Here is a 23,467-nt window from a genome sequence, read left to right as displayed (position 1 = left end):
CCTGGGTCAGTCCCAGGAAGCCAGACGCCCAGTCTGGAAGCCAGACGAGGCCAGGAAGAATTCTCTCCAGGCTGCGGAGAGAGCAAGGCCCTGGTGACGTCCTGATTTCAGACTGCTGGCTTCCAGAATCACCAGGCCATGAGCTTCGGTTGTCAAAGCCACCGAGTTTGTGGCCCTTTGTCACAGCAACCCTGGCCACCTAACACAGGGCGCTGTGGCGGCGAGCGTTTGAAGACGCTTTGAGATCCGATCTGAATTGGAGATCCAGGTTGAATTACCTCCTCGCTGATGGTTTGGGGCAAATTTCTCACCGAGCCTCGTTCTTTCTGTAGACCTAAGTGGCTTATGCAAGGGAACCATAGGACTGCTTCCCCTGGATGTATGCACACCTGCTTCTTCCCCCTTCCCTCTCTCTGTCTCTCTCCCTCCCTTCCGCCCTCCTGCCTCTACTTTTCCAGTCTTCCAAATGTGGCTTCTTACGGCTTCAGCCACCAGAGAGAAATACCTGTGAACCACGCTGGGTTTTCGAATCCAAAAGTCCAACTTCGGCCCCCAACCCTCACCCCTATGGGCTGTGCTCAGAGATCGGGGTCATATCTTCCTAAACTCGTCAAGAAAGGTTGACAGGCCGAGATGAAGTCACAGGACACAATATATAGAATTACCCTGAGATCCGTGATAAACGTAAGGTAGCGCTGTGTTTTTGTCTGGATCTCTCACATCCTGGCGAGGACTTTCTGTCCGTCCTTCTGGCTCTTACACCCTCAACTCCCCTCTAGCCCTCCCCATGTCCTTCTTCCTCCTATCTTCCCACCCTCTGCCCAGACCATCCCAGGCCTCATGTCCTCACTCGAGACTCTCCTCCCGCCAGAAGGTCCTCCAGCTACCCGCATCTACCCATGTCCCTTCCTTTTTAAATCCCTCTTGCCCTTATGGTTATTTTCATGTCGCTTCTAGTTGGTTCCTGGCCTAGATTCTAGGCGACCCGAGGGCAGGCAGCCTGCCTCATTGCGCTCTCAGGATCCCGGTGCCCTTCGGCACATTTTCGGGCAACAGGAGGTCGTGGCAGCCACCCTGGCCGGGTCACAGCCTTGTCTGCTCTTCACCTGGAATTCTAGAAGCTCCATGCTAGACAGAACTAAAGCCCTCGTGCCTTGACCGATTCGCCTTTCTGCACCCCACTTCAACTCTAGGCTCTCAGAGTTTCTGTCTCCCCGAGGTCCCAGATCCGGGAAAGCTACTCTCTCTTATCTCCACCGGCTGGGGGAGCATCTCCGGCCTGTCTCCTACCTTCACCCTGGGTTTGTCTCACTCCGGAAGCCGGGGCAGGCGGGACGGGGGCCCTCTGGGCTGCTACAGACACGGGGTCAAACTGGGAGATGTGATAGAAAAGCTCCATTATGAGGGCAGCGAATTAGGACGTTTGTCAAGAGGAGACAAAGCCTTGCCTGGAGGGAGAGGGCCCTTCTCAGAGGCCAGGACTGAGCTGAGCAGATCGGGCCCTTTTGGGACTTTCGAGCCCCAGAGGTGACAGGGCCCGTCTCCAAATGTAACTTGATATAAGACAACACTAAACACGAAATCCAAACTGTTCAGGTATGCCGAAAGTAAAGTGGCTTCTTGCTAGGTTGTTTTTTGTCAATGAAATCCTAAATATGCTCATTGAAGCCAGACTTTTGTTTTCCCCCTCCCTTTCTTCCTTCTTCCCCCTTCACCTGCTTCCTCTTTCTTTTTGTCCCTGTTTGCCATTTCTCTGAGCAAGAGCATAAGCAATTTATGGAGAATGGGGGGGAAATATTGCTGCATTGCTGAGAGGGCTCATCAAAATGACCTTCCGGACCGCTCCCGGCTTGGAGGCTCCATGAGTCCATGAAAGGACTTGATAGAGAACAAATCTGGGCTTTGCAGTCAGACGTTCCTGGTGCCAACCCCGAGCGCTCGTGTTTACTTGCTGTGTGACCTCGGGCAAGCTACTTAACCTCTCTGAGCCAAGGTTCGTCACTGGAAAACCTGGGCCAACGCTGACCACCAACTCACTGCTGTGAGGATAAACTGAAAAAAATATTTATAAAGCACCTGGCAAGCTGGCAATGGAAGACTGGGTCAAAAATCTCCTGCCGGGGAACCTGGGAGGAGGCCCACCTGAACAGAGACGACGGGGCATGCGGTGTGGTGTGCTGGGACTCAGAGATGAAGCCACAAGTCCCCTTCGCTGGTGTCTGGGGGACTCAGCTGTCAGCTCAGCTCATTTCCCAGGGCCCGGCCCTGCTCCTGTTCTCTCTGTCCTTTTGTGCCCATGGCTTCTTGTGAACAACCCAGGTCCGTACCTGGGACCTCTGCCGCCATTGTGCCATCCCTCTGAGGTCGAGCACACCCTGTCACTCAATGGTTTGTCCTGGGCTTTGCTGCCTCGAACTTGCCCGAATACCTCCCACCCCCACCTGGACTTTCTGACCGTTGTTCCTTTTTATTTGCTTATTTCACTCACTCCACGAACAGTTTGGGGGGGGGCGGATCTGCAGGGTGCCAGGCCCTCCCGGAGCCCCAGCACTTGTCCATCTGCCCCAGGATCCTGCCCCTTTCCGTCAGCTCTGGAATAACCCCCCCGCACCCCACTCAGGATCGTCCCTCCCTTCCTGGAGGCTGGCTGTGCTGCGGGGCCCCTCAACCCCCTGCCAGCATCAAATCCAGACACTCTGCCGATAGTGGTTGATTAAATGAACACATAGAAAAGGATGTGTTTTTTTTTTTTTTTAATTACCACCCCTTCCAGGTTCCCCAGCCCCCTTTCGGGCTGATGTAGCCCAAATTACTCTGCACCGTGATGAGTTAAACGCTGGCAGCTTGGTGATTGTGTATAAGCAGTTTCCAGCTCTCAGGCAGCCATTATCCGCACCTCCGTGAGGTTCTGATTTTCAAGTATCCTTAGGGCTTAAAAATGCTAATGGTGGCTCTCTTCCTATAACTATAATAATACTTAGCACTTGTGTCCTGCTACATAAAATCAGTTCAAGTGCGCCCACACCCCCCGGTGAGGTAGGTCCCTTATTAGCACCCTGGCGTCAATGAGCAGCCGAGGGGTTGACGGGGTTTGGCTAAGGCACACTTGCCTTTGACCTGAACCATCCCCTCCACTCCGGCCCTGGAGGTATAGGCAGTCCCCCGAGAGTGTAGACGAGCGGTACCTTTCCGGGACCCCAGCCCCCCAAGGATCTGAGCAGGAGTGGCCAACACCCTGTCGGGAGACGTTACAGGACCATCATCCGTACGTGCAATTGGCCACGTAAAGGGTGAAAATTAAGTTACGGTTCTACTGACTGTCGAAACAGCAGCTCTTCCAACAACGTTCAAGACGTCGGTGGCCTGTGGGAGAGGCTGAACAGGGTGACCCGTCGTCTCAGGTTAGGAAAGGAACCTGCCCAGAGCGGCACGGGTCCAAGTCACCCGGAGCAGTCCAGACAGCTGGGCAAAGACGGTGACCCCCCTTGCCTGGCATGCCCTGCCCCCCAGAGCGTCCCCTCATCGTGTCCCCCTCCCTACCATGTGGGCTGGAACACACACACACACACACACACACACACACACACACAAAACCATATCCGGGGAAATAATTCACTAACGTACGCAAAAATTGCTGCATGCATGCAAAATGCACGCATGTAAGAAAGGAGGCAGGGCTCGAAGGACCGCAAGATAACGCAAACAGCTCTTCCTCCAGCCGTGCCAGTGGTTGAGCGAACCTGTTCCACATTTCTCAAATATTCTCCTGGAGCTTCTGTCTTACCTGTGGATTAGCGTTCCTCTGTTATTTAAAGCAGTATTCTTCTCATGAAACAAACAGATGCATTTCGAACTGGAATGCATGCGTCCCACGAACTTTTAAGAGAAAACACACATTTTCAAAGCAATTGTGTGCTTCTGGGCGGAGAAACCTATTTACGTCTTCTGGGTCTCGGGCACTCCTAGGGGATCCAGTTTGAAGACCCCTGCATGAGTTTCCAGCATGGAAGGCACAGAACAGCAGCTCTGTTAGGGGTGGAGGGAGGAGCAGAGAGAGATAAGGGTCAAGTCCTGCGTGGCCCAGTGGCAGCCGAGAGCGGTCTGAGCTCTTGGCCTGGGGCAGCAGAGTCCTGAAAGGCTGGGAGGTGAGCACCTAGGGACAGGTGGAGGGGATGTGGAGAGAAGGGAGGGCAGAGTCCCCAGAGGGATCCCCGAGGAACCCTCAGGTACCTCACAATGAAGCCGTAAAGCTCGGCCCCAAGCCAACCCAGGCGCACGTCAGGACCACAGCCTTTTTCCACTGGAAGGAACCAGAAACATTCTAGTCCAATCGCCTCCTCTTCCAGTCTGGGAGACCGAAGTTCAAAGCCTTGCAGCGACTTGCAAGAGGTCACGGTTCAGATCAGCGCCAGAGTTCTTTTTTAATCTGAGTGATGTTATCAAGATTACTCATGAAGTTTCGACGTGTCTCAGCACGTACAAGTAAAAGAGAGGGGAGAGCGTAATCGCAGAAAGGAACAAACTTCGTTTAAAAGGCAAAAATATGAAAACCACAGTAAGGAAAAAGAGGGGCTATAGTCAGGTCAGCGTATTGACCAAAAAGCAAATCAGTTCTATGGTCCCCACATTAGTTTACAGGGTTTAAAGCGATTCGATGTAACGTGAACCCTACGCGGTGTTGACCAACCAGGATTTAGGATTCCTGGTGTAGTCCGCGAAAACTTTTTTTGCACCATCTTATGTAAAAACAGAAAAAAAACTTATATGCCACCTGAATCTGCACTGCCTGACTTACTTCCCTACAAACTGGAAACCTCTTCTCATTATAAAGATGAGAATTATAATGATGTGAATATAAGAGATTATAAAGATGTGAATCAGAGCCACGAAATGCCGAAACCGGTGTGCAAAGCGGGTGATCCCGGAGAGGCGGCCTTGGGGGTCTGGCAGGGGCTCTGCCCGGTCGTGGCAGCCTTCTGTGGTGTCTTTGCGGCGGGGAGGGTGGGGGGGTCTCCGCTCCGGGAGTCCCCAGGCCGCGTCCTACCGAAGACCAGCCGTGCGGTCGCTCTCAGAAGGCCGTTTTCACCTCTGTCAAAAATCCTCAAGTGGCGAAAACCGGGCGTTCACCGTGGCTCGAGCAAAATGAGGAAAATACAAGCTCCATTTCTGAAACTGCCTGCTCATTATTCCAGGAACATTCTTCCTGTCAATCTTTTATTAATTATCCAGGGGAAGTGATTCTATACAGCAACGCACAGTGAAATGATTCATCTGACATAACTTCCTCGGTTTTCTGTCCAACTGAAACGATTCCAAAAGCCGCAACTAGGCATGAAGGGGAGAGAAAACTAAAGGGAACGTCCTCCAGACATACAGCCGTGTCCTGAGTTGAATTCCCCAGCAGAAGCACTAGCTTGGGCACCGGGGCCGGAGAAGGTCTATGTACCTTCCTTCCCCAGATGTTTACAATGAATAATGGATTCTATGAATAAATTCTAATCAGTGAATACATTTTAATAGCTAATGACTAAAATTGTAACAACACGGCAGGGTCTTAAATATATTTTTAAGTGCTACAAATGATACATATTGAAACTGTAAGCCTTCCCATATTATAGAGAAAAATTAAAAAAAAAAAAGTCGCTATGAGCATGGCGATGTGATGGTCGTGAAGAAGTCCCACCGTTGAGTTAATGAACACGTCCCATATTATAGAGAAAAATTAAAACAAAAAAGTCGCTATGAGCATGGCGATGTGATGGTCGTGAAGAAGTCCCACCGTTGAGTTAATGAACACGTCCCATATTATAGAGAAAAATTAAAACAAAAAAGTCGCTATGAGCATGGCGATGTGATGGTCGTGAAGAAGTCCCACCGTTGAGTTAATGAACACGTCCCATATTATAGAGAAAAATTAAAAAAAAAAAGTCGCTATGAGCATGGCGATGTGATGGTCGTGAAGTCGTCCCACCGTTGAGTTAATGAACATGTCCAGCACCTCAGACATTCACTTGTTTTAGTAAGAATACATAAGTTCTACTCTCGCAGCAAATTTCAAGTTTATTTGTTTTGAGACACAGAGAGAGAAAGAGAGAGTACAAGCAGGGGAAGGGCAGAGAGAGGAGAGAGAATCCCAAGCAGGCTCCATGCTATCAGCGCAGAGCCCAACACGGGGCTTGAACTCACGAACCGCAAGATCGTGACCTGAGCTGAAATCAAGAGTTGGACGCTTGTCAGACTGAGCCACCCAGGCGTCCCTTGGCAAGTTTCAATTATACAATACAGTATTATCAGCTATACTCACTACGTTATACATGAGATCCTCATATCTTTTTTTTTAAAGTGTTTATTTATTTTGAGAGAGAGAGAGAGACAGAGAGAGAGGAAACGAGCAGAGGAGGGGCAGAGAGAGAGCGAAAAAAATCCCAAGAAGGCTCCACACTCAGCACAGAGCCTGACGCAGGACTCGATCTAATGATCGTGAGATCGTGACCTGAGCTGAAATCAAGAGTCGGTTGCTTAACTGACTGAGCCACCCGGGCATCCGGAGATCCTCATATCTTATTCATCGAATCACTGAAAGGTACCCTTTTACCAACCTCTCGCCATTTCCCCCATGGGAATCACCATTCAACTCTCTTTCTGAGACCCAGTTTATTTGTTTACTTGGTTTTAAAGATTCTACATATAAGTGATCTCAGGCATTATTTGTCTCTACCTGGTTTATTTCGCTTGGCATAATACCCTCCAGGCTTACCCATGCCGCAAATGGCAGGATTCTTTGAGGACTGAATAATATCCCATTGCGATACATCACATTTTCTTTATTCATTCATCCGTCAAAGGACATATAGGTTGTTTCTGCACCTTGGCCATTGTGAATAATGCCGCTGTGGGCATGGGTGTGCAGATATCCTTTTGAGACAATGATTTTTTTCCCCTTTGGAGATATATCCAGAAGTGGTATTGCTAGATCCCATGGTAGTTCTATTTTTAATATTTTGAGGAACCTCCATACTATTTTCCACAGGGGCTGCTCTAATTTCCAGCCCTACCAAGAGTGTGCGAGGGTTCCCTTTCCTCCACGTCCTCGCCAGCGTTTATTATCTCGTCTTTCTTTTTTTTTTTCAGGGCTCCTAAATTTTATTAGTCTTCCTTTCCTTTTGAAAAAAATTTTATCTTAATCTTTATTTTTTAAATTCCAGTATAATTAACGTACAGTGTTATATTAGCTTTAGGTGTATAATATAGTGATTCACCAATTCTTTTTTTTTTTAACGTTTATTTATTTTTGAGACAGAGAGAGACAGAGCATGAACGGGGGAGGGTCAGAGAGAGAGGGAGACACAGACTCTGAAACAGGCTCCAGGCTCTGAGCGGTCAGCACAGAGCCCGACGCGGGGCTCGAACTCACGGACCGCGAGATCGTGACCTGAGGCGAAGTCAGGTGCTTAACTGACTGAGCCACCCAGGCGCCCCTGATTCACCATTTCTATACGTTATTCAGTGCTCAACACGGTTAAGTGTTAGTAAGTGTTAGTCCCCTTCATCTATTTCACCCCTCCCCCCACCCACCTCCCCTCTGGTTCTCTATAGTTAAGAGTCTAATTTCTTGCGTGTCTCTCTTTTTCTTTGTTTTGTTTCTCAAATTCCACATGAGTAAAATCACATGGTATTTGTCTGTCTCTGACTTATTTCACTTAGCCTTACACTTTCTAGATCCATCCATGTGGTTGCAAATGGCAAGGTTTCCTTCTTTTTCATGGCTCAGTAATATTCCACTGTATACACATCCCACATCTTCTTTGTCCATTCATCTATCAATGGACACATGGGCTGTTTCCATAATTTGGCTATTGTAAATAATGCTGCAATAAACACGGGGGGGGCCTATATTTTTTCAAATTAGTGTTTTCATATTCTTTGGGTACATACCCAGTAGTGTAGTTACTGGCTCATATGTCATTCTATTTTTAGTTTTTTGAGGAACCACCATACTGTTTTCCACAGTGACTGCATTGATTTGCATTCCCACCAACAGTGCACAAGGATTCCTTTTTCTGTACATCCTTGCCAACACTTATTTCTTTTTTTTTAATTTTTAAAAAAATGTTTATTTACTTTTTGAGAGAGAGAGAGAGAGAGAAAAACAGAACATGAGCAGGGGAGGGGCAGAGAGAGAGGGAGACACAGAATCTGAAGCAGGCTCCAGGCTCCGAGCTGTCAGCACAGAGCCCGACATGAAGTTCAAACCCACGAACCGTGAGGTCATGACCTGAGCTGAAGTAGGACACTTAGCTGAGGGAGCCACCCGGGTGCCCCCCAACACTTGTTATTTCCTGTGTTTTAGCCATTCTGACAAGGTGTCAGGTGATCTGTCATTGTGGTTTTGATTTACATTTCCTTGATGATGAGGGATGTTGAGCACTTTTTCATGTACCTGTTGGCCACCTGTAGGTCTTCTTTGGAAAAATGTCTATTTAACTCCTCTGCCCGTTTTTTAAATTGGGATTATTATCATTATTATTTTGCTATTAAGTTGTATGGGCTCTCTGTCTATTTTGGATAGTAACCCCTTACCAGACATATCGTTTGCAAATATCTTCTCCCATTCTGTAGGTCGCCTTTCATTTTGTGGATGGTTTCATTGCTGTGCAGAAGCTCTTTAATTTTTTTTAATGATTTATTTATTTTTGAGAGAGAGAAAGAGAGACAGAGCACGAGCAGGGGAGGGGCAGAGAGAGAGGGAGACACGGAATCCGAAGCAGGCTCCAGGCTCCGAGCTGTCAGCACAGAGCCCCTCGCGGGGCTCAAACTCGTGAACCGTGAGATCATGACTTGAGCCGAAGTGGGACGCTTAACCGACTGAGCCACCCAGGCGCCCCCACAAGCTCTTTAATTTGATGGGTCCCACTTGTTTACTTTTGCTTATGTTGCCTCTGCTTTCAGTGTCAAATAAAAAAAAAATCATCGCCAAGACCAATATTAAGGAGGTTTTACTCTATGTTTTCTTCAATGAGTTTTATGTTTTCAGGTCTCGTGTTCATGCCTTTAATACATATGGAGCTGATTTTTGTGTATGGTGGAAGATGAAGGTTCAATTTCATTCATTCTTTTGCATGTGGATATTTAGTTTTCCCCCTACCATTTATTGAAAAGACTATCCTTTCCCCCTTGTAAATCCTTCGCTCCTTTGCTGAACAGCAATTGATGATATATGTGTGGGTTTATTTCTGAGCTGCCTACTCTGCTCCATTGACCTGTATGTCTGTTTTGAGACCAATGCCACACTGTTTTGATTACTGTAGGCTTGTTTGAAATCAGGAAGTACAGTGCCTCTTTGTTAAGCTTTGTTCTATCTCAGGATTGCTTTGGCTATTCCCGGCCTTTGGTGGTTCCATATGAATTTGAAGCTCATTTTTCTTATTTCTGTGAAAAATGCCATTGGAATTTTGATAGGGATAATCCTGCATCCGTAGAGAGTTTGGGTGGTATAGACATTTTAACAATATTTACTGTCCCAGTTTATGAACACAGAATATCTTTCCCTGTATTTGTGTCTCCTTCAGTTTCTTTTACCAATGTTCTGTAGTTTTCAGCGTGATCTTTCACCCCCTTGGTTAAATTTATTCCTATTTTATCTTTTTTGATGTTATTGTAAATAAGATTTTCTTAATTTCTCTTTTTGATAGATTGTGGTTAGTGCATAGAAATGCAAGTGATTTTTGGATATTGATTTTATATCCTGCAACCTTACTGAACGTGTGTATTAGTTCTAATGTTTGGGGTGGTTTTTTTTTTTGGTGGAGTCTTTAGGGTTTTCTATATGTAATATCATGCCACCTGCAAACAGAGCCAACTTTACTTCTTCCTTTTGGACAAAAGTATTCTTTTAAGTGCACAGACTGAATTCAAGGAAGGGACATGGGTGAAAGAGGCTGAAGCCGTGCCCACACTCCAGGACTAAAAATACACTGCCCCTTAACCACAGTCAGTTGCTGGGTACATTGAGTTTCAGGAGCATTTAAAAAGCAGATTTCATCAGTCACTCAAAGGCATGGATTTTAAATGCAATTACTGTATGTAATTAGCTGTTTCATCTTCAGTGCCAGTGAATTTGGAATTTAATCTCTGATTGCACAAAATAGAATACTAAGCAGATCAGCCCATAGAAGGGCTGGCGTAGTTGTTTACTCGTAGCCGGATAACGTGGCCAAATTCCTTCGAGCCACCGCGGACAAATGTTAGACAGAGGAGGAGGGAGACAAGGCACTGGCTCTTATAAGGCACTTATTTTTAAACCCACGTTAAAGACACGGTTTGTCCTCTCTCCGAAGCCTTGCCCCACGCTGGGTGGAGCCCATCACTCAGCCTCAAGTACAGCACATACCACAGTTACCCGATCGTCTCTGCAACTGCTTTTCCTACCGGGTTATGAGCGCCTTGAAGGCAGGGACCATGTCTTATTAAACTTTGTGTTTCTGACACAGAGCAGGGTGCCTGGCCCACCACAGCGGTCAGTAAATGAACGAACGAGTGAGCCACCAGTTAAATCAGCAAGGGCCAGTTTTGCAAAAATAAGCAGTTTATGTAAACCTTTATTTTTTTTTTTTTGAACTCTCCTTCAGCAGCATCTTTCTTTAAGGCGTGTGTTTTTTCTTAAATTTTATTTTAAATTCCAGTAGAGTTAACATCCAGGGTTATGTTACTTTCAGGTGCACAGAATAGTGATTGAACACTTCGTCCGGAGCTCATCACGACAGGTGCACTCCTTAATCCCCATCACCTATTCTACCCATCTCCCACCCCCCTCCTCTCTGGTGACCATCACTTTGTTCTCTACAGCTAAGGGTCTTGGTTGTTTTCCATGTCCCTAAAGAAAAAAATAAATGAACCATTTAAATTATATTTACTTACCCGTTCTTTTCCAAGGTCAACCTGCAGCAAAACCCAATTTTCCATAGGCTGGGGGGGGGGGGGGCACCCTGTCAGCCCGGTAGCCAAACTCCCATAATCACCATAGAAGAAGTCACAGACTCTCAGACTTTCTGTGACACAGCCTCCATCAGCCAGCTGCCTGGTGGACACCTGTGTACAGACCAGACCGGCTCAGGGTTTCCGAAAAGAACTAAAGTCCCAATCCTCAAATCCAGATCACCAGTGACTAGGTAACAATATTTAAAAATATATGAGGGGCGCCTGGGTGGCTTGGTCGGTTAAGCGTCCGACTTCGGCTCAGGTCATGATCTCACGGTCCGTGAGTTCGAGCCCCGCGTCGGGCTCTGTGCTGACCGCTCAGAGCCTGGAGCCTGTTTCAGATTCTGTGTCTCCCTCTCTCTCTGCTCCTCACCTGTTCATGCTCTGTCTCTCTCTGTCTCAAAAATAAATAAACGTTAAAAAAAAAATAAAAAAAAATATATGAATAAAGATAGGCCATCACGTTGAAGCGGATTCAGTGTTACTGACCTTAATTCTAAGTTCGGTTTGTGAAATATCTATGAGATTTTTTTTTTTTTAATGGGGGGGGAGGGGCAAAGGGAGAGAGAAAGAGAAAGAGAGAGAGAATCCTAAGCAGGCGCCATGCTCAGCGTGGAGCCAGACATGGGGCTCGATCCTACAACCCTGGGATCACGACCTGCGCCAAAGTCGAGTCGGACACCCACCCGACTGAGCCACACAGGCGCCCCTCTAAGAAGCTTTCTCAGTCATTTATTGCCTAGTCTCCCCGAGGACGAGAGCTGTCCATGTTGTTCACTGCTATACCCTCAGCTCCCTGAACCGTGCCTGAGCCGTAGAAGGTGCTTAAAAATTCTCCCAAGTGACAGAGTTTGTATGTGTGACAGCCACAGAGACAGATTGCTATTAAAAAATTACGTGGGGCGCCGGGGTGGCTCGGTCGGTTAAGCGTCCGACTTCGGCTCAGGTCGTGATCTCACGGATTGTGGGTTCGAGCCCCGCGTCGGGCTCTGCGCTGCCGGCTCAGAGCCTGGAGCCTGTTTCGGATTCTGTGTCTCCCTCTCTCTCTCTGCCCCTCCCCTGTTCATGCTCTGTCTCTCTCTGTCTCAAAAATAAATGTTAAAAAAAAATTAAAAAAAAAATTACGAGCTCCTTTCTTGTTTCCAGGAACAAAAAAAAATTTTTTTTCAGTGAGCCAACCATGAAAAGAGCATTAAGTATCAAGGGCATAAAAAAGTTTATGGTTTGGGGCACCTGGGGGGGCTCAGTCGGTTCAGCCTCCGACTCAGAGATCCAGCCCCGCGATCAGGCTCCACGCTGAGCTTGGGGTCCGCTTGGGATTCTCTGTCTCCTTCTCTCTCTGCCCCTCTGGCACACACTCTCTCTCTCTCTAAAAATAAATAAATAAAATTTAAAACAAAAGATGTATGGTAAAAGAAACCCCTAAAGCCTGTAGAGGACGTGAAGCAAGAAAGTGTCCCCTTAAAACATGTCCCAAGCGTCCCAGGTGGAGCCTTTTCGCACAGGTGCCTCCCGCAGTGGGGCCGAGCCCAGCCCACGGTGGTCTCCACTGGCCCAATCTGCTTTCCTGCGACAGTGGCCCGCGGGGCAAGGCTGCAGCGGATGCGATCGCAGAGGAATTGGAAGGGCGAGCAGAGAGAGGAAAGCCGGGGCCCTCCAGCCTGCGCCCCAGGCCTCCACGTGTAGGCGGGGTGCGCATGTGCAGCACGTGTGAAGCGTGTGGTTCCCCACTGGCCTCTCACACAGCGGAAGTGAGGACAGCGGCAGAAATAAACCCTAAACAAACAAAAGCCCCACCGCGGTTTCCATAGGTGACACGGAAGCTTTGTAATTTCCGCACGCAGCTCTTTGCCAAATGACTCATTCCAGAGCTTGAGGGAGAAGGACTGATTCCCAGAGCAACTCGCAGTTGTCGTGATGGCAAAAGGCACGTCCGGGAAACACGAAAGGGGACGTTGCCTTTTTTCCCCGTGCCCAGTCTGTCCGCCCCGGTGCCTTCGGGGGAAGGAAGGGGGTGACAGGTTCCTGGTTCCTGGTTCCCGGGTTTATCTGAGCCTCGGTGCAGCGGGCCGGACCCCGGTCTCTGCGGCCACCTCTCCAAGCGCTACAGGACCCCCGGCAACTGGAGCGAGCAAAGCACGTTGCAGACGCCGGGTCTCCCTGGCCTAGATCGTGCCCATCTGAGCGTGCGCGTGTGTGCCTCCATGTGTGTGCACACGTGTGTGCGTGTGTATGCGGGCAGGAGCGTGCGCGCACCTGCGCGTGCATCTGAGTGAGTGTGGCCGGGAGGAACATTCTGAGAAAGAAGGGAGTCCAGGCCTGACCGCCAACAGTTACTCACTCTTCAATCTGAGGCAAGTCCCTAGAGTCTAAGAAAGTGTTTCTTTCATCTGCAAAAAGAGGGTAGTGTAAAACCCTCCGCTGTCTACAGAGATGAAGGTCCTCCCGAGACTGTGACCGTGCCATGCCGATGCTAACCATTATTACTTTGGCGTTTCTTTTCTCTCTTTTCCCCGCAGTCGTGTCCAGTGGTCAGACTGCGTGGGAGAACCAGGTGCCCCCCGCCACAGGCAAGTGCAAGCCGGCTCCAACCCTTTAGGCGGGATATATATTGATATGCAGCTCGGTCAAGGTCTAGGTCGTTTGTGTTGTTCCCACCAGCCCGTCTTGTCGTCTCCGGCTCACCTCCTGCTCGCCAGGCCGGTACACTGGTTCCCAACGCACCCCCACCCCAAACCGGAGAAGATGTGTGTCTATCAGTTGCCTTGAGAATTCTCTCCAAGCGTTCTCCGCGCGATGTCAATAGCGGCGACTGAGGCGTACTGACCCCTTCTGGGCCGGGCGCTTTGCCAAGCACGCTACGGGGCCCCACCTCACTTAATCCTTCTGGTATATTCATCAAACTCAATAGCGTTCTCTCCATTTCCCAGATGAGGACATTGAGAGGAGAAAATCTGGCCCGAGATCGCACAGCTATCAAGTGGCAGAGCGGGGACTGGAACGCAGGAGGTCGGACCCCCAAGCCCTCCCTCCGAATCACAGCCACCGAGCTGAGCCAGCCGTGCGCCAGCCCAGCCCATGGGGGATGCGTGGAGTTTGGGGCAACAAGGGAAGAAGTAAGGGCGAGGAAATCTTATTCCGGATGTGGAAGCCCTATATGAGGATTAAAAGTCCTCTTTCCACTTTCTTACAGGTGTCTGTGATTTTTTTTTTTTTTCCCCTTCCTGGCTCCCAAGGGGAAGAGACAAGGAGTCTTGTTACATGCTGTCCTCGGCACCATCCAGACTCTGTGCCTCTGGCCCCAAAGCAACGGCTGGGCTAACTCTTGCTGCCTCGTCGGTCCCTCCAGGGGGTGTGTGCAGCCGGGGATGGCATTCCCTCGCTGCTGTAAGTGGGGTGCACACAGCACAGCGAAGCTCTCCTGCGGGCCCCCGGCTAAGTGAGGAAAAACAGAGGTGTGCTTGGGTGACAGCCTGCTGGAGTGGAGCCCCCATCCGTAGTGCTCAGTTCCACGCTGCATGTGGCCTCAGTGGTCCTCGAGCCACTGACTCCACTGGACAGGACACTGAACCGGGGAGAAGAGTGGCCTGTGCTGCCCCAGCCTGGCTCTGCCCCCGGACAAGAGCTGCTGCTGTACAAAGCAGGGCACGGACGCCTGGGTGGCTCAGTCGGTTAAGCATCTGACTCTTAACGTTAGCTCAGGCCATGATCCTGAGGTTTGTGGGTTCGAGCCTCCCATCTGGCTCCTCGCTGACAGCATGGAGCCTGCTTGGGATTCTCTCTCTCCACCCCCCCTCTCTGCTCCTCCCCTGCTCATGCTCTCTCTCTCTCTCAATATAAATATTTTTTTTTAAGTATAAACTAAGAAAAACAAAGGCCAGTGCAGAGAGATGGGTCCTCCTCCCAGATATGATACCAGCTAGCCCACACCAGCAAACTTCAGATTTTTCATTCTTAAAATGAATGTCGGGCTTGGGTTTCACGAACTCTAAAAATTCCCTTCAATTCTAAAACCCAAGGGTCCTAACTCCCTCCTCTCCTGGGCAGCTCTGTTCCCATTGTCCCCCGGAGAGCCATGGGGACCTTCTGCAGGGGGGGTGATCGAGGGGCTCCCGGGAGGCTGGGCGCCGGGGGCACAGGACTTGCGGAACAGAAACCCGACTGCTACATCAGCTGGCAGAATGAGGAAGCGGCCGTCCCAGGAGACCTAGCCCAGAGACAGCTTCCACGGCCACGGAATTCTCGGGGCCCTTAGTGTGTCTCCAAAGGACAAGATGTGTGCCCGCTCGACGACAGGCGCTCCTCTGACAGCGGAGTCTGAGGCTCACACACCGTGGAAGTGGCTTTCCCCCCAGTTACGTACTCCATCATGGTCACTTATGATTAAATGAATTTAATAACACCGCCACACTACCCCTCCAAAACCCGAATGACTTCTTTCCAAATTTAAGTTGCTCAAACTATTGACTGTAATTAACTGGTATAGCCACGGCATAATGATCTGGAGGGTTACTGAGCAGGGAGAAATAACCCAGTTTCAATGGGCTATGTTTACTTGCAGAGAGAGACAGAGAGAGAGAGAGAGAGAGAGAGAGAGAGAGAAGGTATGTTAGTGCGAGGCTTTACCCACTTACTTTTCAGTGTAAAATTTTCCAAGATGGAAGTAGAGATCGAGTTGCCAGGATGGCAAAAAAAAAAAAAAAGACGTCGGGAAAATGAGGAAATGGATTTCACGTGGGCAACGGGTGACAAACCTTTCTTCTACGTGGTTCTCGGTAAGCAGGGGACGCTCAAGGTCACTGCCCACACCTTTTTCTGTCCCGCGGATGTTCTTAGAGCCAGGTCAGAGAGAAAATCATAAATGGGGGCAAATTCCAGCCGGGTCTTTTCAACCAGCTGTTTTGTTCTATGAGATGTCACAGTGTAACAGGATAATTGGAGGGTTTGGATAAGCTGGTGAGGGAATATGGGGTTTTCCGAAGGAACATAAAAGCAGAGAAGCAGCTCCCAGCACTAAAGCTGGCTGTCCTGTTTCTTCAAAAATAGGTCCTCCAACATGGGAGAAGCAGGAATCCAAACCTTCTTAAATCCCCTCGACTGTTCCGAACAGAGCAAAACACAGAGCAAACACGTATTTCATGAAAGAGATACATTTCGAAAGATCATAGCACCAGCTGCTTGGTCACCTAAGTGTTTTTGGAAGAGGAAAAGAGCTATCCAGCATTAAAGATTCAGGAATGTCTGTTGACATATTAAGGAAACAACCTCAGGGGACAGCTGACAAGGCTCCAAGAAGCATCACCAAGGGAACAGTGACGCAAACGCGTTCCGTTTTTTACAGGCTGGCACTCTGCCAGGCTTCCTCGCCTGACAGCTGATGTAATGCTAATCCCTATCTGGGTTAGCGTTGCTTAGATATCAACTCAAGCGACTCAGTCAGCTACAATCAATAGCGGGCTCCTTTTATAGACGATAGTAAAAAGGAAAAAAAAAAATATATATATATATATACACATACATCTCAGAGAACAAGAACTACAGATTCTGGCGTGCTAAAAACCTATCCATTGTGCCAAAAACGGAAAAGGAAAAGAAAGGAGGGTCCAGTATAAGCCCAAGAAGCATGTTAACCCATGCCAAGTGTCTTTTTCTGAAGTCCAGTCGTCCACAAAGGATAGTGCTATTTCACAACACAAGTTTTTTTTTGTTTTTTTTTGTTTTTTTTTTTTAAGCGTCACGGAAGAAGATGCCTAATTTCCAGCTGAGCTAAATAATGACGGGAGAAAACAGAAGACATTAGGTGGCGATGTGAAAATAATGCCTTTTTTCATTATTGAATAAATGGGCTGGTTCCTTTGGAACCAATGCATAAAATATTGTTCTTCAAAAAAAATTCTCTCTTCAAGACCACTGCTTTTCAATTATTTTAGAATAAATAATAAGAAGTATGCAAATTTTAATCAATCTCAGATTGAATGCCTGTGTCAAGTGCCCTCTATAACATGACGAGGGGCCACTTTTCATTTTCTCTCAAGCATTGCAATTTTAACTGTCCAAGAGTGATAAAAAAAAAAAAAAAGAACTCCTTTTAGCAGCTCACTTTAATTATACATATTCTTATCTATTTACTAGATTATACTTAGATGAAGAGACCTAGGTCGTTTTACACAGAACACCAGTAGCAAAGCATCCTTGGTTCCAACGTGCTTAATGTAAATAATAATAATAATAATCTGGTGGTGGGTGTCGGGGAAGGACGAAAACCAATAGAGAAAGTAGAGTATTTTTTTTAAGTTTATTTATTTTTTTGGAAAGAGTGTGAGAGACAGGCAGAGAGAGAGAGGGAGATGGAGAATCCCAAGCATCCCAAGCAGGCTCCACGCTGCCAGCATAGAGCCTGATGCAGGGCTTGATCTCATAAACCATGAGTCATGACCTGAGCTGAAGTTGGACGTTTAACCAACGGAGCTACCCAGGGGCCCCAGAGTATTTTTAACAATAATGCAAGGAGGATAGTCGTGATAACAACACATGAGCTTCACGAATGAAATGCACAGGACGGCAGTGACACGAAAATGACACATTATTTATCTTTTACATGTTTATAGCACTTTGCTTTTAAGGCAGGTGTGGGTTTTTTCCCCTAAATTAGAGGAAGTTTAAGCTTCAGGGAATCTATAAACCGTACAAATATATATGAAAGTTGATGGCCAGGTACATGTCGTTTTGGGAGAAAGCCTCCTGGCCTTCATTAGATTCTCAGAGGGTTCCAAGAACCCTCCCTTCCCCAAAGTTTAAAACTGATGCATTCGAAGGAGTTAAAAATCCTTTGGAAATTCGATCTCAATTATCCTTCACCTCCCAGTGAGATCATTTATTTACAGGTAGAGAAAGTGGGAAATTGAGAGGCTAAGTTGCTTGCCCAAGGTCAAGGAAGCAGTCTGGTCTGTTATTATCTATGACGCTAGATCAGATGGCCTCCTTGAATGAGTTTCTGTGGCGTGTCCGTTAGTGAGGGAGGTCCCATTAGAGCCACGCCCGCCCAGGAAGGGCCAGAGGAGCTCAGAACGCCCGCTGATGACTCCAGCCTCGGTCCAACTGGTACACCTCCCTCTCCACCGTCTCTCATGCCCACCTTCCTTTCCCTCCCCCTACTTCTGTTACCCAAAGTCTCCTTTCGGTAAGGCCAAGGCCAAGCAGAAAACACAAGTGCGGTATTTCAACACGTTAGCAGTCTCCCACAAGAATGTAATCTTCGCATCACCTTTCTTTGATAAGGCAATGTTTGCTTGGGAATCTTGAAACACTCCATATCTGGCAAAAAGGATACAGAGCAGGAAACTAAGGCATACAGATATGAAGGAACTTCCCAGCATTGTAGAAAATAGGATGCAAATTTAGTCCTCTAGACTCCCAGGCTGACCTGTTCTAAGTTGACTTACACCAGCTCAGCCTACGAACAGAGCCCTGAGTTCTGGGAGAGCTCCAGCTGGGGGCAGAGGCCAGCAATGAATAGCATAGGAAAGTGGGTCCCACCTTCCAGTAGGGGGTGGAGCAAAGGGAATGGTCTAGAAGGAATGACAACGGGGGATTCTGTCCCTTGTTTACAGCAATAATATTTCATGTCACTTTAGAGTTATAAAATCATATTTTCTCATTGTAGAAAATTTGGACAAACACAGAAGTAACAAGAAGAAGAGAAAAAAAAAAAAAATACCCGTAACCTCATGTCTCCCGGGGATCATCCTAAAGGGACAAACATCCTGGTTGTTAGGATTGGTGCCTCCTCTGAGTGTGACCCCAAAGTCACAACTCTTGATTTCTTTGTTAGGACTGTGTGTGCGATGAATGCATGCCTCACAAGGGGGTTCCATAGCTCAGATAAGATTATGCATTTGAAAATGAGAAAACTCCTTTGTAAATCCTAAATGCCTATATTACACATATAAGGAATTCATACCACTGTCCTCAGAGGTTGCTTTGTGCTCACAGGCGCTAACACTATCCCCCTAAAAACACTGCTTCTCGTGCTAAGTCCCTGCTTTAGAACAGACCATGGATCCCTATGGCCTTTTATCCAAATCCAAGTGTCTCTGGTCAGATTTGTCTCAGTTCAGAACCCAGTCTCAGTTCAGAACCCAGATTTGTCTCAGTTCAGAACCCAAACTATGATCGGCACCAATTCTCCTCCATCCAAGTAAATCTTAACACCTTTGCACACTTCTTGGTTGTTTTATACTGAAATTTTCCAAATGCCTTCCCTTATACATGACATTTGAGCCCACCTGAAAATGCAAATCACTTCTAATGCCTCATTTAATATCATTTCCATCAAAGGGCAGCATGCTGGGGGGTAGGGGATAACCTATCCAGAACTAGTTTTATGCATGATAATTACATGACACGTCACTTAAATTTACATCCACCTTCTGTTTTTTTTTTCTTTTGCAAACTTTTATTTTCATTCCGTACCTCCTTTCCTAAAATGCTTAAAAAATAGATTTTGCAAACCATGGGACATGAATGTCATTTGTTGTGTGTGAATTTGCTAAGAAATAGGGTGTACCGCAGCTGTTATTTTTTTCCACATATCCTACTCAATCTGTCATGCGTTTGCTGTGTTTTATAAATATGTGTCATATTTGGAAATATATTGTTCACATATCTTGCATGTTTTCCATTCAAGGCATGCTAAAAATACGGTATCAGTTTGTCAACACGGCTTTCAAAACCAACAAGATCCCCTCATTTGAAAATCCCAACAAAGTCCATAGTCCAGACCAGGCGGTTATTATAAGACGTTTCCCTTCCTGTTTCTTACGGGGCCACTGTTTGCCTGTGTCTCTGAGTCACGTGTAGTTGTGCTTTACGCATCTCAGATACGAAAATATCTCAGGTGTGTGACTCAAAAGCTAGGTGGCTTACTCAGATGGCTTCATGTGCTAGAATGCATGTTTCAGTTGATACAGGAATACGACAGAAATAACGACCCAGGTTCCTTCATCACAGGACTGGTCTTTCTGATGAGTCAGCAACAACACGTTGCGATAACGCTGTTGGGGCCTTTCCATTAACTGAAAGCTCTGAGGTGTGCAAATCAGAAACTGACCTGGCTTCCAGATCATTAAAAACGCCTGTTTTCTTTCCTGCATCGAGGGTGAAGTCCTGTGGCTTCCCGGAGAATTTTGAACCCAGGCATGGCCTCGTATCTGTAATGGATGGCGTGGGGAAACTGAGGACAGGGTGGGAGATGTGGAGGGTGAAATTTAAATATCAGTTCTCTAAGAAAACAAAAACTTGGAGTGCTCAATTGGTTAAATGTCTGACTCTTGATTTCAGCTCAGGTCATGATCTCGTTGTTCGTGAGACCGAGCCCCATGTCGGGCTCTGTGCTGATGGTGGGGAGCCTGCTTGGGATTCTCTTTCCCCCCTCTCTCTGCCACTCCTCCGCTCATGCTCTCTCTCTCTCTCTCTCTCAAAATAAATAAATAAACTAAGAAAGAAAGAAAGAAAGAGGGGCGCCTGGGTGGCTCAGTCGGTTAAGCAGCCGACTTCAGCTCAGGTCATGATCTCGCGGTCCGGGAGTTCGAGCCCCGCGTTGGGCTCTGGGCTGACAGCCTGGAGCCTGTTTCAGATTCTGTGTCTCCCTCTCTCTGACCCTCCCGTGTTCGTGCTCTGTCTCTCTCTGTCTCAAAAATAAATAAACGTTAAAAAAAATTGTTTTTTAAAAAAGAAAGAAAGCAAGAAAGAAAGAAAGCAAGAAAGAAAGCAAGAAAGAAAGAAAGAAAGAAAGAAAGAAAGAAAGAAAGAAAAGAAAGCAAAAACTCACTTGTCCTTTCTAAGCCAAAAGAATAAGGCAACGGTTAAACAAGGAAAATGAGTTGGTGTTCTTCTGTTCTCTCCTTGTTAAATTATCTTCCATTTTATAAAGCACGTCTGTCAGTTTCTTTTAAATAAGGGCAAAATTAGCCTAAGAAATCCATACTCCGGGTCTCATATTTTCAACAGACACCATTATTACACTATCATTATTTATTACATGTTTACTTCCTACATTAATCTGATCTTAACACATTATCAGACGACTGTTTCCTTGCAGGAGGGAAGCTCACTCTGCAGGCGGTCTCCCCAGCCTGGACTGTATGTGTGTTTGTTTTGTGCAGCTGCACGGATCTGGCTAACTGAGAAGCAATTCTCACGTGACCGAGAATGGCCCCACACTCCTCCCTATCTCACTTCCTTTGTGTGCCTTGTAGAGACATGCAGGGGACCGTGCAAGCCAGCTGTAGAGGCTGCATCAGAGGTTCTGGACCTCAAGTTTAAGGTACAACTTTGGAGGGAGTGTGTAAGGGGCTCTTCTCTCCCCTAACGTGTGCACAGAGAACGCATTCCCCAGTTTATGGGACAGACGTGGGTGCCTTTCAAGAACGCCTCACTGGTTATCGCCAAAAACAAAAACGAAAACAGGGGCGCCTGGGTGGGTGGCTCAGTCGGTCAAGCATCCGACTTTTGATTTCGGCCCGGGTCGTGATCTCAGTTTGTGAGTCGGAGCCCCGTGTTGGGCTGTGTGCTTGGGACGCTCTCGCTCTCTCCCTGTCTCTGCCCACCCCCCCGCCCCCAGGCCCTGCTGATGCGCGCTCTCTCTCCCTCTCTCTCTCTTTCTCAAAATAAATAAATAACTTTAAAAAAGTAAAACAAAAACAAAAACGGCTCCTGGTGATGTGATCACGCACCCGCCTTTTGAGACAGAAGCACAGTGTGATCCACCAGCTTCCCGACAGTCTGTGTCAGGACAGTGAAGACCTTTGTCCCCACAAAGGTTTGTTGGTCTCTTTCTGCCTGTTCAGCAGACCTGCAAGGGAAGGCAGCTACTATTTCCCTCCCACCCTGCTCCCCAGATAGGGGAAGCTCACACAGCTTTCTCGGGAGCAACTAGAACGGGAACCTAGATTTTTCCGGCTCGTGTTTCTTTTAGCTCGTGTGGTTTCTGAACCGTCACCTACCCACGCTTCCCTCCACCCTCCCCTGTTAAGACCTGCTGGGGGGAGAAAGTGACCTTTTTCAGAGTGTGCTCTGGAGTGCGCCTTCAAAAACATGAATTTATTTCCAATCGCTACATTTTCAGGACCTGTCAATGCGCCTTCAAAAACATGAATTTATTTCCAATCGCTACATTCTCAGGACCCGTCAATTATTTTTACATTGTATGCCTGTTGCTCCGCTGAGTATAAATCGATGAAAAAGCACGCAGACAACCTTGCTATCCACAGATTCTAAAATGATCCCCAGTGTCCCTCACCCTGGTCATATGTAACCTTCTCCCCTTGAGTGCGAACAGGGCCTTGGTTTGCATTCTAACCACAGAATGCAGCAAAGGTGGAAGGGTATCACTCATCCCTGTGTTTCATGATGCGAGCGGCGAAGGTGAAGGGATTTTGCAGATGTAATGAAGGTCTCTAATCAGGTGTCTTTGGGTGAATCACAGGAGAGATTATCTTGGGTGGGTCTGACCTAATCAGATGGGCCCTTTAAAAGAAAATCTAGAGGGGCAGAGACAAAGCAAGCATCAGATCCTCTCTCGCACTTGCTGGCCTGGAAGAAGCAAACCTACCAGGAGACGCTTGGGAGGAAATGAATTCTGCCCTATGAACTTGGGAGAGAAAGGACCCTGCGCCCAGAGGAGACCCCAGCTCCAGTGGACACACTGACTACGGTCTTGTGAGACCCTGTGCAGAGGACCCAGCTAACCGGTAGAAGATGAGACATAATAAACGTGTGTCACTTCGAGCTGCTGAGCTCATGGTAACTTTACGCGGCAGTAAAAACAAATACACTTAGGATCTGAGAAGCTCGTGCTCGACCCAATTTAACAAATGGCCGTTGAATCCAAGATTTGCCAAGAAATAAAGAATTTTTTTTAGCTTCTGAACTATTACATAAATAAGAGGTAAAGGTGATACGTAACACTAATAATTACACCATGGTGATAAAACCGATCTTGTCATTTAGGAACAATAGCGACGGCAGTCTTTTCTCCCTCATTCTCTCCCGGTCTCATACACACAGGTGCTCAACCGGCGACTTGCGGAAAGGTCCTAGTGGTAACGTTAGCAATCCCATTGAGGATCACGGGATAATGATTCCATGAAGGCATTTTTAATTTCTCTCACGGCTTAGAGGGGTCACCTTGGAGAGGAAGAGTGGGTGCTGTGGGAAAAATCACAAGAAATGCTTTCCCCGGAACACCAGGATTTCGAGAGTACGCCCATCCTAAGCATGCAGACTCTTGGAGACAGTGTCCCAAACAGTACTTGTGCTAGCAGGAACTCAGTAAGCACCTAGTAAGTACTCGGCAAATATTGAATATACAAAAGTGGAAGATCATCTTCACTTTTTTTTTTTAAGTTTATTTTTTGAGGGAGGGAGAAGGCACAAGTCAGGGAGGGGCTGAGAAGGAGGAGACAGAGAATCCCAAGCAGGCTCTGTGCTG

This window comes from Panthera tigris, chromosome D2 (assembly GCF_018350195.1).
Source record: "Panthera tigris isolate Pti1 chromosome D2, P.tigris_Pti1_mat1.1, whole genome shotgun sequence".
Taxonomy (NCBI): domain Eukaryota; kingdom Metazoa; phylum Chordata; class Mammalia; order Carnivora; family Felidae; genus Panthera; species Panthera tigris.
This window is presented reverse-complemented; position numbering follows the sequence as displayed.